The sequence below is a fragment of the Desmodus rotundus genome, chromosome 9 (genome assembly GCF_022682495.2).
Source record: "Desmodus rotundus isolate HL8 chromosome 9, HLdesRot8A.1, whole genome shotgun sequence".
In the NCBI taxonomy this organism is placed as follows: domain Eukaryota; kingdom Metazoa; phylum Chordata; class Mammalia; order Chiroptera; family Phyllostomidae; genus Desmodus; species Desmodus rotundus.
The window spans coordinates 93,179,878-93,194,942 of record NC_071395.1 but is presented as its reverse complement, the minus strand read 5'-3'; the positions used below and the strand labels follow the sequence as shown (position 1 = coordinate 93,194,942).

Below are 15,065 nucleotides of genomic sequence, written 5' to 3'. Positions count from 1 at the left end.
GGACTGGCGACAGTCAGCAAGCGAGAACGTTCCAGTGACTTCAGCTTGCTCTGGCTTCACTGTGTCCGCCTGGCAGATCCCATATGGCATTATGGAAACCAGCAAATGAAAACCATATTGATCAGCCCTGAGAACAAATGTAAAAAAGGTGGTCTTGAGGAGGAGCCGAGGAGAGGAATGCTTGCCTGGTCAACCTGATAGGCCCTTGTTAAGGCCTTTTAATCATTTATTAACGTAACCCTCCTCCTTCCCTTTCCACTCAGATTACCTCAGCCGCAGAGCATCCTGCTCCATTTATCTTTTAATGTTTCCTTTATTTAATTTATTTTTAAGCTCTAAGTTAGACTCTTATTTCAGAATTGAGTTTTACTTTTCATGGGATTGTTTTAAGTGACTTAAGTGACTTTTCCCAACAAGCTCACTAGGCATTCAAAGGCAGAAAAGCATTTGCTGAGATTCACCTAATTTACTTGGTATGCACCACAACCAGAAGCAGAGGGACAGAGACAGGCAGCCAGATACGTTAAAAAAAAAAAAAAAAAAAGAGTAAAGCTGAGTTATTTCTATAGCTAAATCTCTAGTCTGCTTTTCGGGGTTTGGAAGTTAGCTGAGCACGGTCGCTTCAGGTCTGACGCCCGAGTCTCAGTCACCTTTCTCTTTCTTCTTCATTCTGTGACTCCAGTAGAAAGCAAGCTGGCGTTTTTCTTTTACCTTGTTACTTTGGGAGGAAATTACAGTAAAATTCCGTCTGCTTAAAAGCGATAGAGCAATAGAAGTGTGTGGTTCGTGGAGGATTTTGTTTTCCTGGGGTGTTCTCACCTGAAATGCATCTCAGATGTTTGTAGGTTTGCTGCCTCCCCTGAATCACACGCACACCTAGGTTTGAATGGGCCTGCTTCTCTGCCCACCTCTTCCCTCCAACGTCTGCCTCCCCGCACATGGTTGTGTCCAGGTTCATCATTTGCTAAGAAATTTCAAAGGTGTTTTTTCATAGGGAACTGTGTCCTTCTGTAGTCCATAAGTAACCTGTGGATATGAATCTTTGGAATATTAATTAGCATCTGATAATACTTGTTTCCACCCTGCTTTGGGCATAAATCCCCCCTTAAAGAGATTCACACAAGCGAAAGAAACTGAAATGTAGATGTCAGTTCCTGCCCTGGAGCTGCTGTGTACAGACCAACTCGATGATAGGCTCTTTCCTGAGCTACTTAGCTAATTGCCAAAACCGAATATTTGCTTTTTCCCCTCCCTTTTCAAACCACCTTTACACACACACACATACACACACACAGAAAACCCTTCAACACTGAAAAACTGAGGTATCATTTTCCTATAAATTTAACATTGAATTCTGAAATAGATATTTACAAAAAGCAAAAATTGTAGTTAATCTTTGGGTGCTGTGGGTGACCAAATCATTGAACCTTCTTTTTTGCTCTGGACTCCTTGTCTGTGGCCGTTTTGCCTGATTATTTGCATCTTTACTTTTCTATGTTTTCTTTGCATATCAAAAGATGCACAATGTGTAGATCTAATTATCTAACTAGAATCAGGAACTTTATTTTATTTTGCTTTTCCCTTGGGACTTCTGAGATACCTTCAATAATGTATTTGGGGGGAAAAAATCCATGTATAAAACCTATTCTATCTTTTCTTCTTGCATACTCATTGATTTCTAAGTGCTTTTCTTCACAGAGTCACGTTACTACCCCACTCTGCCTTCTGGGCTCCACATCAGACAGTGTAGGCGTGCTCTCTGTGCAAGACTTACGCTCCCTGTGTGTTGCAGGAGAACAGAACATTGAACAGTGAGTGGACTATGCAGAAACGCTCTCCCTCTCTGGCTCTTTCTTTTCCTCTCTCCCCGCCTCCTCCCTCCTTTTTCCACTCTTCCCTCTCCTCTTCCTCTCTTCCTCTCTCTCTCTCCCCCCATTCCCAATGGGAGTGTTGTTTATAGAGCATTATAATTTATAACTGAAGAGAGTGGATTTAATTTCAGTGGAGAGGCTCGCCAGCAGGGCGCCAGCCTGCAATCATATGAATCAGCAAGCTGCAAACTCTATTGAATGGAAAGTATTATCGCTGGCCACAAACGGACACTGTTTCTCCTAAACAACTCCCTTGGTGCAGGAAGACCTTGTCTTCATTCATCTATTTTACATATCTACTTCTGTTTTAATTCTGCCATTTCCTAAAAGTGTTTTCTCTTTTGATTGCAACTTTTCTCTAACTACCTTATTTCCTGGCCCAACATTGGAAACTGCTATTGTATATTTCTGGCTGATTTAATATTTCTTCTGTCTGCATCCTTACCATGTATGACTTTAGCTTTCCCTTCGCTTCTCCTTCCTGCATACAAGTCTTTTTTTTTTTTAAATGGGAACTGTTAAACATGCAAACAAGACTGTGATGAACCATTAGCATTAATATTATAAAATGCTAGTCAGTTTCAATCACCTAAACTTTTATTTAATCATGGATATTTTGTTTTTACTCAGATATTTTTTTCTACATCCATGGAAAGATTTATTCTCTTGTCCTTCAAACATCCAGGAGATGATTTCTTCTTTATACAACCCATCAAATCTCTTGTAACATTAATACCTGTGCCTTTATGCCACCTTTTCAGTCTTTTTTTTTTTTTTTGAGAAAAAGTACTATAATACTTGCATGACATTTTGTAGCTGATGTTTGTTTTAATCCAACATCAGCTGCTTTCATGTAGTTAAGCTAAATCTCTGAGTCATTTTAAAAATCAAGTTACACCTACAAGGCTGGTTACCTTTTTCAAACATATTTTACTGAACTCACGTAGCTATTACAAGTGTTGGTAATTTTGGTAGTGCAGCTTTAAGATTAGAGGGATTACATTAATATTTCATCAAATACCAGACTATCTTCATCCAGACTTGAATAATTTCAACACTTACGTCTTAACAATGAAATCCAAGTTGCACAAATAGCTGGTTAACTGATAGTGATATTTACTTAAAGGGAGAAAGCGTTAGTACGCGAGGCAGTGAGGAAGCGTCAGTGAAGGAATGCTATTTAGACGTCGGTGGAAAAGCCATACTAGTCTGCCTGCATTTGTTTACAATGAAGGTCCTATATGCTTAAAAAATACTAACAAATACAAAAGTTAACAAATAACAAAAATGCTAAAAGTTCAGAAATTTGTTATGAAATTCATGTTTTATTGTCAGAAGTGTATTTTTGCATTGTAGATGTAAGGGGAAATTATTTTTGTATTAGTTTGCATAGTTTCTTGAAACAATTTAACATCAACAAATCAAAATATATGTAGCCATAATTTTTCTCATTTAAAGCACAGACTTAAGAATCCATATGTATTCATAAATTTTCTCCTTTCAAGCTTGAAAATAGAATTATAGTCTTCACTGTCTCAGCTTGGATTTTTTTTTTTTTTGCCTTTGATTACTCAGTAAAAATTACACATAGGAACAGAAAATCAATATATTTACTTCTGCTTATTTTCCAAATTGAATGTTGCTGTGGTTTAGTATCAGAGAAAGTATACCCAGAGTCAGCTTAGAGAGGGTTCGTCTGGTTTAGTTTTAAATTTCTGGTGGTGGTAGTTGTTACCTTTAACAACAATTAACTGTCAACAAAGGTAAAATTTCTTATCACTTTGTTTTTATTCCAAGAAGTAGTATGTGAAATGGGAGAGAGAATTGCGAGGTTGATCGCAGGTGAATGTACGTGTAAACCCTGTTATTCCTGACTTCAGACCAGTTGGTAAGCCGATGCATGACGCGTGGATTTTTGTTGCATGAAGATTAGAAAAAGTACAGGAGGCTCTGTAATGAACACGCTCGCACAGAAATCTTGTGCCTCTCAGCATCCTTGAGGAGGAGGGAGAGCTACACTGATGCGCACTCAGGTTCTGTGACTCAACACCAGGGAAGGGCTCTGGGCTTCGTTGTCTCTTTTCAGAGGCAGGCAAAGGGAGGGCCTCTGTGTCTTCACGTCGCTCCTGTGGGCTTAGTTACTGTGTTTCGTTTGTTGTGTTTTGACCTAAAAGATATACCCCTTTCAACCTGTCAGGGAATGTAAGGTCCAAGACAAACGTGGGGTATTTGTGCCTTATTCTGCTTAATTCCTACTTTAAAAAAAAATCTAGCACAAGAACTCTCAGAACCCAACGTAGAACAGATAGAATCTTTTTGCTTATATACTATAAGCAAAGGATTAGTTTCTGTACATTAGTATCCATAGTTAAATTAATTCCTTTGAAAATTTTCTATAGTTGAAATAGAAGAAAAATATGTTAGATATCTATGATTCCAATAAAAAGACATATCGAAAGTAGAATCGTCTATAAATACATTCGGCCAAAATGTTTCTATTCTACAAGATTCAAAAAGTATAAACAAAATGCAGGGATGTGCTGTTCACTAAAAAGCTGCTTTTTATGGCCTGAAGCAGGGTTGTGGTTTATTCGTGCTTTTTCTTTGTTTGCACAATTCTTGCACATTAAAGTGACCTGACCTCTCAACAAGTTATCTGATCCCTTGATCAGAAAAACTTTATTAAAGAGTGGATTTTTAAAATGTTCCTCGGCAACCCCGTAGAAGCCCCTACCCCGGTCACGCAGGGACTATTCTGCATTTGTGTAATTGCCATTGGCTTCCTTGACTGTTCATATCTAGAGTTTCCAAGTGTTGTTTTAATAAAACGCGTTCAGGCATCGAGACCGACAGCTATGTTTCCCCTCCCTGTAACTCTGCTCCTGGACCGTGTGCTTGGCCGACGTAGCCAAGCTGAGAAGTCGGCTGCGTCTGTGGGAGCCAACTCTGCTTTGACTGGGAGCACCGTCAAAGCAGAGTTTGTTTTCTTTTCTAAATATCCCAGGAGTTTTACTTTCCATTTACTAGGACTTTTGAAAAAATCATTGCTTTGGGCTAAATGTTTACCATTTCTTCTAAAGTCTATACGTCCAAAATATTAAAAAAAAAAAAAAAAAAGGTCACGGCCTTATTACTGATCGTCACGGATAACACTGTGGTCCCTCCAGTTAAAATTGTGACCTTAGTGGGGGATGGGGAAAGGCCCTGCTGGTGGCTGCTTTCCTCACGTTTGGGGGCTTTGAAGTGTTCCTGCAACTGATATAAATGCACAGGGGTTCAGGGAGAGGCAGCTGGCTGGCAGCGACAGATTAAAATATTTCTGACCCACAAAAGTAACCAAATGCCCATATTTCTTCATTTAACATAATTAATACCTTGTATTTCCACTGACTTTGATAAAGTGGCCTTCCTCCTCCCACCCCAGCCCCCTCCCCTCTGTCAACTTTGGGGAGACTGCAAGAGATCTGTAGTTAAAATACCCTGCAGATGATGAAGGACAGCATGTCTTAAAAAAGCTAACATCAAAAGTCTCAATTAGGCTGCTGCCTAGCAGGAAGCTTATAACCACATTAAAATGGAAAAGTTATTTCATTTTTAGTATACTGTATTTCAGCAGCAAAGGTTGCAATCTAAGCGCAAAATGAAACATTTTGGTTTGGCCGTCAAGTAAATCCACATTTTGTTATAAATGTACAATTATAGGAAATACATGAAAAAAAAAAAGTGTTGAACATTTCTTATCAAATATTGTTAAAGAGGGATTCGATGCCCTTGGAAGTTAGAAAAAGCCGGGGATGGATTTGGGTCACATCACAAGGTCTACTTGTTGCTTTCAATTTGAAGCAGTTGTCCTTATTTCATTATCGCGGAGCACACTGGTTTTCAGTTTGTGCTTTAAAAGACAGGCAGTGGCACCAATGTGCCTCCTGGTTTAGGCCATTTTTGATTGGTCATGTGATTCTATCTGCGTCTTTTTTTCTTTCACTTTGCACCTCAGTATAGACATTTCTAAGAGAAAAGACAGATGATCTCTTTATTTGAAGCAATCTAAGTAATGGTTGAGCAAGCCATCTGGAAAGGTGATGTCAGCTGAGGGCAAGAGTGGTTGCTGGTGAGGGTTGTCATTCCCCGGCCACCCCCCACCCCCACCCCCAACACACACGCCAGCCTCCGCAAATCCAGTTTCATGGTGCCTGAGTCACTGTCTGGTTGGTTGAACTCATTCTCCTCAGCTGATATTTAACTAGTAGCTTGTTCTGGAAGAGGATCAGTACTGCCTTCCGAGTCCTTTATAAACACGCCGGACAGGGATGGGCAGCCCTGATCTGCTGTGAGGGACAGAATTCCATGACATCACCCTGTTTCTTGTAGGGGGAGAAGGCACACGTTTAGTGCAGTGGCCAAATTGGATTCCTTCTATTAAGAAATCCTAAATTTGTGCTTCATAGCCAGATAAATGCAGAGCTGATTTACATTTACAGGCTGATTGCAGATTTGGCTGATATAATATAAAGTTTGGTCTGAAAGTGGGCGGTTCTACTACCCCAAACACTATGTGTATATCCTGGTCCTGCACTATTTTTTTAAAAGTAAAAATTGAAGGTGTCTTAATGGAAAATATCCCGGGTAAGTAACCAGACTGCGTTGCATGTGGAGCTCCCACTCACAGAGGAGGGTGTGTGGGTCCCGTACAAGTGGGAGCCCCAGGAAGATTCCGTTCTCTGTGAGACGGGGCCGGTGGGGAATCACGTTGCGAGGGGAGCCCTCCGTGGAACGGCAGAAGTGCTCCTGACAGCTGGGCTTCTTTTTATTCCCCACGAGTAGGTGCCGCGCGGTTGTTTGCCTCCACAGAAAGGGTTTTGTCACACCAGGGGGCCGCAGCAGAGGATGGGCACACACACCGAGTGGTGTTTGGCGCTGTGCTGATGGGACTCCGCGCCGCCTTTCCCAAGCCGCGGTCTGTCCTGCAGCTGCAGGGCAGCGCCGGCCCTGGTCATAAGCCTGACGGGTATGGTTCACTGATTCGTTTGGACTCTGCATTCAGTTTAGCAGACTTCTCTGATAGCTTTTTGCAGTTTTCAGCTTTTTGTTGTTGAAAACAAAAATAATAAGTAAACCAGTTCAGGGATCTGTTTCTCTTTCTGAACCCCATGCCACGCCATAGTGCCCTCCTTGGGGAGGAGCGGCGGCTCCAGCCAGGGCTGGAACCTGAGCAACCACTCCTGATGGAACATGAGAAAAAACAGGGTATTACTTACACTCTTAATGTTCCTGCCCTTTCCTAGTGAGACATTCAAGGGAACCAACATGGTGTTTTTCCTTAAAGATTATATACGTACATATCTTGTTCAAGCTTTATACATAGTTTTCCTTTGTAAATGATCGAGGCAACATTCTATTCACGTTCATGCAACAAATTTTCGTTGAACACCATTATGTTGTTCAATATAGTAGTGAGTACCTAGAATGTACTCACCAGAGTAGATGTTGTTCCCATTATATAAGGGAAACACCGCAGCACTCGCGATAATTATTATTGAATAAGACATTCCTTCTACGGAATAATTTAGAGGATCAGCTCTTCTTAACTGTCAGGGGATGGGATGGTTTCTTTTGTCCTAACATTTGACCGAGATTTTTTAGATTTGAAGGAATAGATACGTTATTGCGATATAGAGCTGCCTAGATTCTTTAACTTGTTTAAATTAAAGGTTTCATTCCAGAGGCCTTTCTGGAATATAGGTTAAAAATGTTTCGTTGTGATAACATTCCCTTTATCTAGAAGTCAAAGAAACAAAACTGAAATGAACTGAAGGTTTAACTGATGGAACCATGTTGTTAGGCGCTGAATTTATTGATAAGGACGTGAGGTTTTTTTTAATCGCTGGAGACAGCAGTATTGGGAGATTTATAAAACCCTTAATAGAGGCAATGAAAGTACCACGGTATCATGCGTATAGTGATTCTGAACCAGTGGCACAACACCGAACTGGCTTCTAAATTACCAAAGAAATTTCAAATTACGTTCAGTATAGTTGTTGTGTTAAGCATGCTTCATTATTTTCTAGTTCCTTCTATGTTTGTATCAACCTATGACAGATACGTTACCCCTTCATTAACAAGAATGTTCTGTTAACCCCAACATGTCACGTCCTGTTTGATCCACTGTCATGGTCTGTTTTGAGAATGCTGGACCACACACCTTACATGGGCATTCAGATTGAAAGGAGATCGTCCCTAGTGGGTTCCCCGCAGAGCCGTCTGTCCAAGAATCAGAGTGCTGAGCCTGGGAGAATGCAGGCCACGAAGGTTTCCACCCAAAGGGTTCTTTCGGTGCCCTTTCCTCTCCTTATGGTTTCTTCAGTTATTTGCTGTGTTCTAAAGGAAGCTCTGTTGGGTCCAGAGTGCTTAAATTAGAGACTTTTCTCCAAAGGAAGTCCTGAGAGCCCCAGGGCATTAGAACAAAAACCTACGAACTCAGGTGCTCTCCAGAAAATCACTAAGCCTTACTGCCCACCATTGCTTACCTTGGCCACACCTACTTCTGGGGGCATTCATGTGATTTTTAAGGAAATTACTCTAATTTATAGAGCACCCTTCACTCACATTGCCTCAGTCTTTGAAAGAACTCAGGCAGTAATTATTTTGTATTGTACAGATGAGTTTACTGACGCTTAGAGATGTTAAGTAATTTCAGCTCAGTGACTAAGTGTTAGAGCTGGCCGTTGAAGGAGGTTCCGTAAATCTAAACACTGCCTTTCCGCCCTGTGACATCACCTCATTCTGTGTGATGGTAACGATCATAACTAAAATAGGTAATTGCTCTTTTGGCTTCTCAGTGAACAAAGGAAACCGAGTCTCTCGATAAGTTTTCCCCTATTATTGCTAGTTTAGGAGATGCCCCCGTTCAGTTCCTTTTCATCCTTGCAAAACAAAACACCTTCCCCAGGAGTTCCTTTTGGCAGGTTATCCACAAACTTGGGTTCTTTCATAGCATATTTTTATCTTACAAAGCAGCTCATATAATTGATGGCTTCATCAGTCTTCCCTCCCACCACCTTCAAGTTAAAAGGCAATTTGCGAGAGGGCCTTCAGATGCTAGGTTCCAGCCCTCTGAGCATTTTCTTCTTTTGTGAAATAAGTACATTTTTATTGAATCCATGCTGTGTACTTAGCCATGTGGGAGATAAGAAAACTTTGTTCCTTTCTCAATTCAAGGGGCTTTAGTTGGGGAAGATGAGGCATGAATGCATTTGAAGTACTTCCAAGATGAAGAAATACCACAAGGCCTTATATTACCAATTGCAAAATTAATGGTACAGATAGTAAGTAAGTGCTTTGTATTCAGGGAAGGGCGAAGCATAGTCTTAGAATCACAACACTGGTAGAGTCCTTATCTAGCCCTACCACCTTCACAGAAGGTAAAACTCAGCAAAATTAATATACAGCCTTAAATTTCTATAGCAAAATATTGCCATATCTAGACTTCAAATTCAGATCTCTTCATTGACTGTCTCCTGCCTAAACTAGACTCTCTCCCTGACCTGTAAACACTTAGATTTTTGAGAGAGAAATGAAATCTTGCCATCAGTATTTTTAAAAATATGTTTACTGATTTTAGAGAGAAAGGAAGGGAGAGGGGAGGGGGAAGAGAGAGAGAGAGAGAGTGAGAGAGAGAGAGAGAGAGAGAGAAAGAAACATCAATGTGAGAGAGAATCATCGATTGGCTCCCTCCCATATGCACCCTAACTTGGCATGGAACTCACAACCTAGGTATGCGCCCTGACGGGGAATTGAACCTCCAACCTTTTGGTGTATGGGGCAATGCTCCAGCCAACTGACTCACGCCAACCAGGGTGCCATCAGTAGTTTTAAGCTCTCCTAAGTAATGTCTGTGCTCTGGAAGATCTCGATGACTCCGGAGCATGAATGTGTTCACACCTGTCGTGTGGATCTGTCTTGTCCCTTGAGCCTTCTCTGTCTCCCCCTTCTGCTACATTTGGTATTTATCATTTAGTCACCATGCTGCAAAAATGGTTTGACAGCATTTTGCGTATAAAAAATATAAAAGGCAATCAAATAAAATTCAGTTTACTTTGAACAATGACTTAGAATCATTAATGACTACATGAAGATTAGGTCCTAATTTTCTCACCTTATTCAAATGTTGATCTCTATTTTTTTCTCCTATCATGGTCTAGAATTCCAAAGTGTCATTCCTCAGTAATTTAATTAGGCCACAAGTTTGAGGCCTAATGATGGATCAAAAAATGCATGATATGCTTGAGAGATCAAGACAGCAAATTTATTGCTGTTGTAGCAAAGGTTGGCACATGTGGGAGAGGGAGCAGGGACTGCCCTGTGCTACAGGATCTGAGTCAATGATCAAGGTCAGCCTCGGTTCATTACTTCTTCTGAGGGCACACAGTCAGAGTAAATACACTTCTCATACCTCATATTCTAATTACAATATAGGATGGGTTTGGAATGACTTGTGTTTATTTCAGCTAATGTCCTCAAGTACTATATGATGTTGAAAGATCTGGAGTAGCGTAAGCTGATTTCTGGTCATTTTGCCTAGTTTCCTAGTGCCCCAAATGGAAATTGCACCCCTCAGGACATGTGTGGTTACAGATGTCATCCACACGCAGATCAGGCAGGGGGCCTGCTCTTAACCTAATCAGCGAAAACTGTCCTCTGGTTTTAGGGAGCAATAAACAGAAATTCCCATTGTGCTCTCAACCAACACACTATTAAAAATCGGGATGTATTCCATTTTAATTCTTAAGACCTTACAATCTGTAGTTTGTTTTCGCAACAATTGTAATACCTGTTTCATTCCTGTGTTTAGATAGTATATGTTGTTTTGCCCCTAAATGTCTAATAAGCCTACTTTTAGATGATTTGTAAAGTCTTTCACCTGAAGCAAAATGGTAAATCACTTTAAACTTAATAATTTTTATAAAATGTAGAATGAAGATACAGTCTCATGTGTCCAGTCCTTTGCACAAAAGTAGAACAACTTAATTTGGAGTTTGGCACATGGATAGCCTAACTGTGCCACGAGACAGCAGTCTTTCAAGGATTCCTCAGTGGCCTTTAGAGTCTCAGTACCAACCTTCATAAATACATACAAAATCAGAAAAATTAATATACTCTTTCATTCGTCATACAGATGTTAAAGACCATCTGAGAGGCAGACAATTGTGTTGGTGTTAACACGATGAATTGAAGTTTGTTAAAGGATATTTGTGGATATTGGATAATTTTTTACTAATCTCATTTAAAATAGATTTTGTTCCTTTTGATTTCTGTAAGTTGATTTAACGACGGTGGGATAATTAACATTCATTTTCTAGGATTTAATTGTCTGGGTACTCCAAACATAGAATTTTACAAACAAGAGCGTCAGTGAATGCAGGCACCAGGCTTACCCTTCCACCCAAAACAAATACTCTGGGCAATTAAGTGATACAGTATTTTCAAGTTATTGGGCATCAGGTTGCTAAGGGCAGTGATCCCTGAGAGACAGGAAACAAACGAAGTGTGTCTTACACAATTGTCCTGGACCATTGCCAGTATGTATTGTAGGAGAGGGGAACCCAGATAGAGCACAGCAGTCTTTCTGAGTGGAGTAGGTGCTGGGAGTTTGGGGAGGCCAAGGTGTCCTGTGAATACAGAACAGAGCACCATAGAAGAGAGAGATGCCCAGATAGAGAGCCCTAGAGTTCTGCAGAGGACCTCCTACAAGCCTTCAGCTGAGTACCAATCAGCACATAAAAAACTACCCACGGTCCAGGAAATAGTCATCCAAAAATATTAGAAGGAGCGATCAGTGGAACTCAGGGCTGGAAGTAGTTCCTGTTCCCACCAAGCAAAGAGAAAAATCTCATGGTTTATAGGCAAATGGAGAGAACACTCACAAGTGTTTTGCCTCTACAGTGGGCAAAACTTCTCCTAGACTCTAGTGCCTAACAAAGCTTAAAAGCAAGACACATTGTAATCAAGTTGCTTAAAGACAGTGATAAAGAGAAGAACGTTGTAAGTTTCTAACACTATACATGAAGTGGTGTAACATTCCCTAAATGGAGATTTGATAAGTCACAAAATATGTGATATTAATCCTAAAGCAACCACCAATATAACAAGTAGTTATATAGCCAATAAGCTGAAAAAATTAGATAAAATGGAATCATAATAAAATGTTTAATGAATCCAAAAAGAGTTAGAGGGAAGAAAAGAAAAAAGGGAACAAAAACCATATAAACAAATAGAAAATACAGCAAGATGGTAGGTTGAAATCCAACCATATAAAATAGAGTAAGTGTAAATGGCCTAAATACCAATTATAAAACACAAATTGTCAGGTTCGCTAAAAAAGGAAGATTCGATTATATACGACATACAAGAAACCCACTTAAATATGAAGACACAAATAGAGTAAAAGTAAAGGAAGGGAAATGGCAATATACAATTTTAACACTAATCAGAGAAAGCAGCAATGGTTATATTAAGAGACAGAGTAGACTTCAGAAGAAAGAATATTGTAGAATAAGGGTTATTCATAATGTTAAGGGTGTTTTCATGAAAAAGACCTATCAAATCTCGGTGTTTACATACCTGATTGTAGAGCTTCAAAACATATGACACAAAAAATGAACTACAAGCAGATTTAGGCAAACACACAATATTGCTGAAGATTCATCATCCCTCTCTCAATAACTTATGGAAGAATAGACAAGGAATCATCAAATATATAGAAGACTTGAATAACACTAATAACCAACTTAATATAATTGACATACATAATATGTATACAAATATATATAAACCTCCCATCACCTGAAGAACTGTCTCCGTTTCAAGTGCACACAAAATATTTACCATGATAATCCATATTCTGAGTCATAAATCAACCCTCAATAAATTTAAGGGATTTAAATCCTACAATATGTGTTCTGCGACCACACTACAATTAAATTAGAAATCAATAACCACAAGATATTTGGGAACATGCCCAAATATGTATTTGGAAACATTTCTAAATAAATCATGAATATAAGAAGAAATAAAATAAAAATTATTTTGAACTGAATGAAAATTAAGACACAACATATCAAAATTTGTGGGATGCAGCTCCTCCCAGGCCGCTGCTCACCAAGGAGAAGGCCATGTTCAGTTCAAGCGCCAAGATTGTGAAGCCCAAAGGTGAGAATCCAGACAGGTTCGCGTGCAGCATCTCCCAGGCTTTGGTGGAGCTGGAGATGAACTCAGACCTCAAGGCCCAGCTATGGGACTTGAATATCACTGCAGCCAAGGAAATTGAAGTTGGTGGCAGTTGGGAAACTATTATAATCTTTGTTCCTGTTCGACTGAAGTCTTTCCAGAAAATCCAAGTCTGGCTTGCACATGAGTTAGAGGAAAAGTTCAGTGGGAAGCATGTTGTCTTTATCACTCAGAGGAGAATTCTGCCTAAGCAACTCAAGAAAGCCATACAAAGAAGCAGCAAAAGCACCCCCCACCCCCCGTAGCTGCACTCTGACAGACACACACTGTATGATCCTGGAGGACTTGGTTTTCCCAAGTGAAACTGTGGGCAAGAGAACCCACGTGAAACTGGGTGCCTCTGGCTCCCGAAGGTTCATTTGGATAAAGTCCAGCAGAGCAACATGGAGTACAAGGTGTCAGCTTTTTGTTGTCCATAAGAAGCTCATGGGCAATGTTAATTTTGAATCCCTACCATTTCAATTGTAAACAAAATGACTAAATAAAATGTCATCCTCAGTAAAAAAAAAATGTGGGATGCACCAAAGCAGTATTTAGAGGGATATTTATAGCACTAAATGCCTATAGTATTAGAAAAGAAGAAAGATCTCAAATCAAGGACCTCAGCTCCCATCTTACCTAGAATAAGAATCAATGTGGAAATCAATTAAATAAAAACAGTAAAGAAAATCAATGAAAGTTTAGTTTCTTAGTTTCCACACCAAAAGTGTGGCTCATAAAAGAAAAAAAAAAGATAAATGGGACTTAGGAACATCTGTTCTTATAATGATACTATATGGAATGATACTATAAATGGAATCTTTTACCCTGGGAGAAAATATTAATAGAAACTACACATTGGGAGAAAATATGTTCAAACCACACATCTGATAAAGGACTTTTATCCAGAATATGTAAATAAATAAAAACTAAAAAATAAGAAACAAACAACCAAATAAAAAATTGGGCAAGTGGTTTGAATAGATTTCACTGAAGAGGAAACACAGATGGCAGATAAGCATATGCAAAGATGTTCGATGTCATTAGTCATTAGGGAAGTGCCAATTAAAACATTAATGAGATACCACTACACACTTATTAGATTGTCTAATATTAAAAATACCGGCCTTACCAAGTCTTGGCAAGAACATAGAGCACCTGAAACTCTCATACCAACTGTTGGAAATATGGAATCTTACACACAATTTGCCAGTTTCTTAAAACATTAAACATTATACCTACCATATGAGCTAGCCATTTCCCTCGTAAATATTTAACCAAGAAGAGTGACAGCATGTGTCTGTACAAAGACTCATACATCACAATTTATCTATAGCCATATTTGTATAGCTAAGAATGGGAAGCAACTCAAATGCCCATCAACAAGTACTTGGATAAACAAGTTGGTGTTCATTCATAAAATGGAATACGACTCAACAATAAGAAAGGAATGAATTTTTGATCAATACAATGACATGGGAGGATCTCAAAATAATTAAGGAAAAGGCATCAGACCAAACAAATACATACCATATGGTTTTATTCATATAAAATTCTAGAAAATGCTAACAAATAAGTCTGTGATAACAGAAAGCCAATGAATGGTTTCCTAAATATAGAGGTGGGCTGAGGGGACAGACGGATTATAAAGGGGTATTGAAGATACCTTTGGAAGTGATGGCTATGTTCCGTTATCTTGATGTGGTGATGGTTCATGGGTGTATACAGGTGTCAAAGCATCATATTTTAGCCTTTAAATATGCACACTTTATTTTATGTCAGTTAAACTCTTGAATTATTAAGGATGGCAACGAATGCCCTTATTCCAAATTCTGTTCAGCAATGCTATTTTGAGATTTTTGCTTTAGTGTTCCAATTAATCCAGTAGGCTTTTACCTGGAAGTTAAACATTATCTAGCCATTGCACCT

At 39.4% G+C, this 15,065-nt stretch overlaps 1 protein-coding gene and 1 pseudogene across 20 annotated transcripts in view; both read left to right on the top strand.

Annotated features, from left to right (window-relative positions):
- The window catches only part of BCAS3 (BCAS3 microtubule associated cell migration factor), a 487,145-nt gene that overhangs the window by 300,151 nt on the left and 171,929 nt on the right, over positions 1–15,065 (top strand). The gene's annotated exons all lie outside the window — the stretch shown is intronic.
- Positions 10,354–15,050, top strand: LOC112316429 (small ribosomal subunit protein eS7-like; annotated as a pseudogene).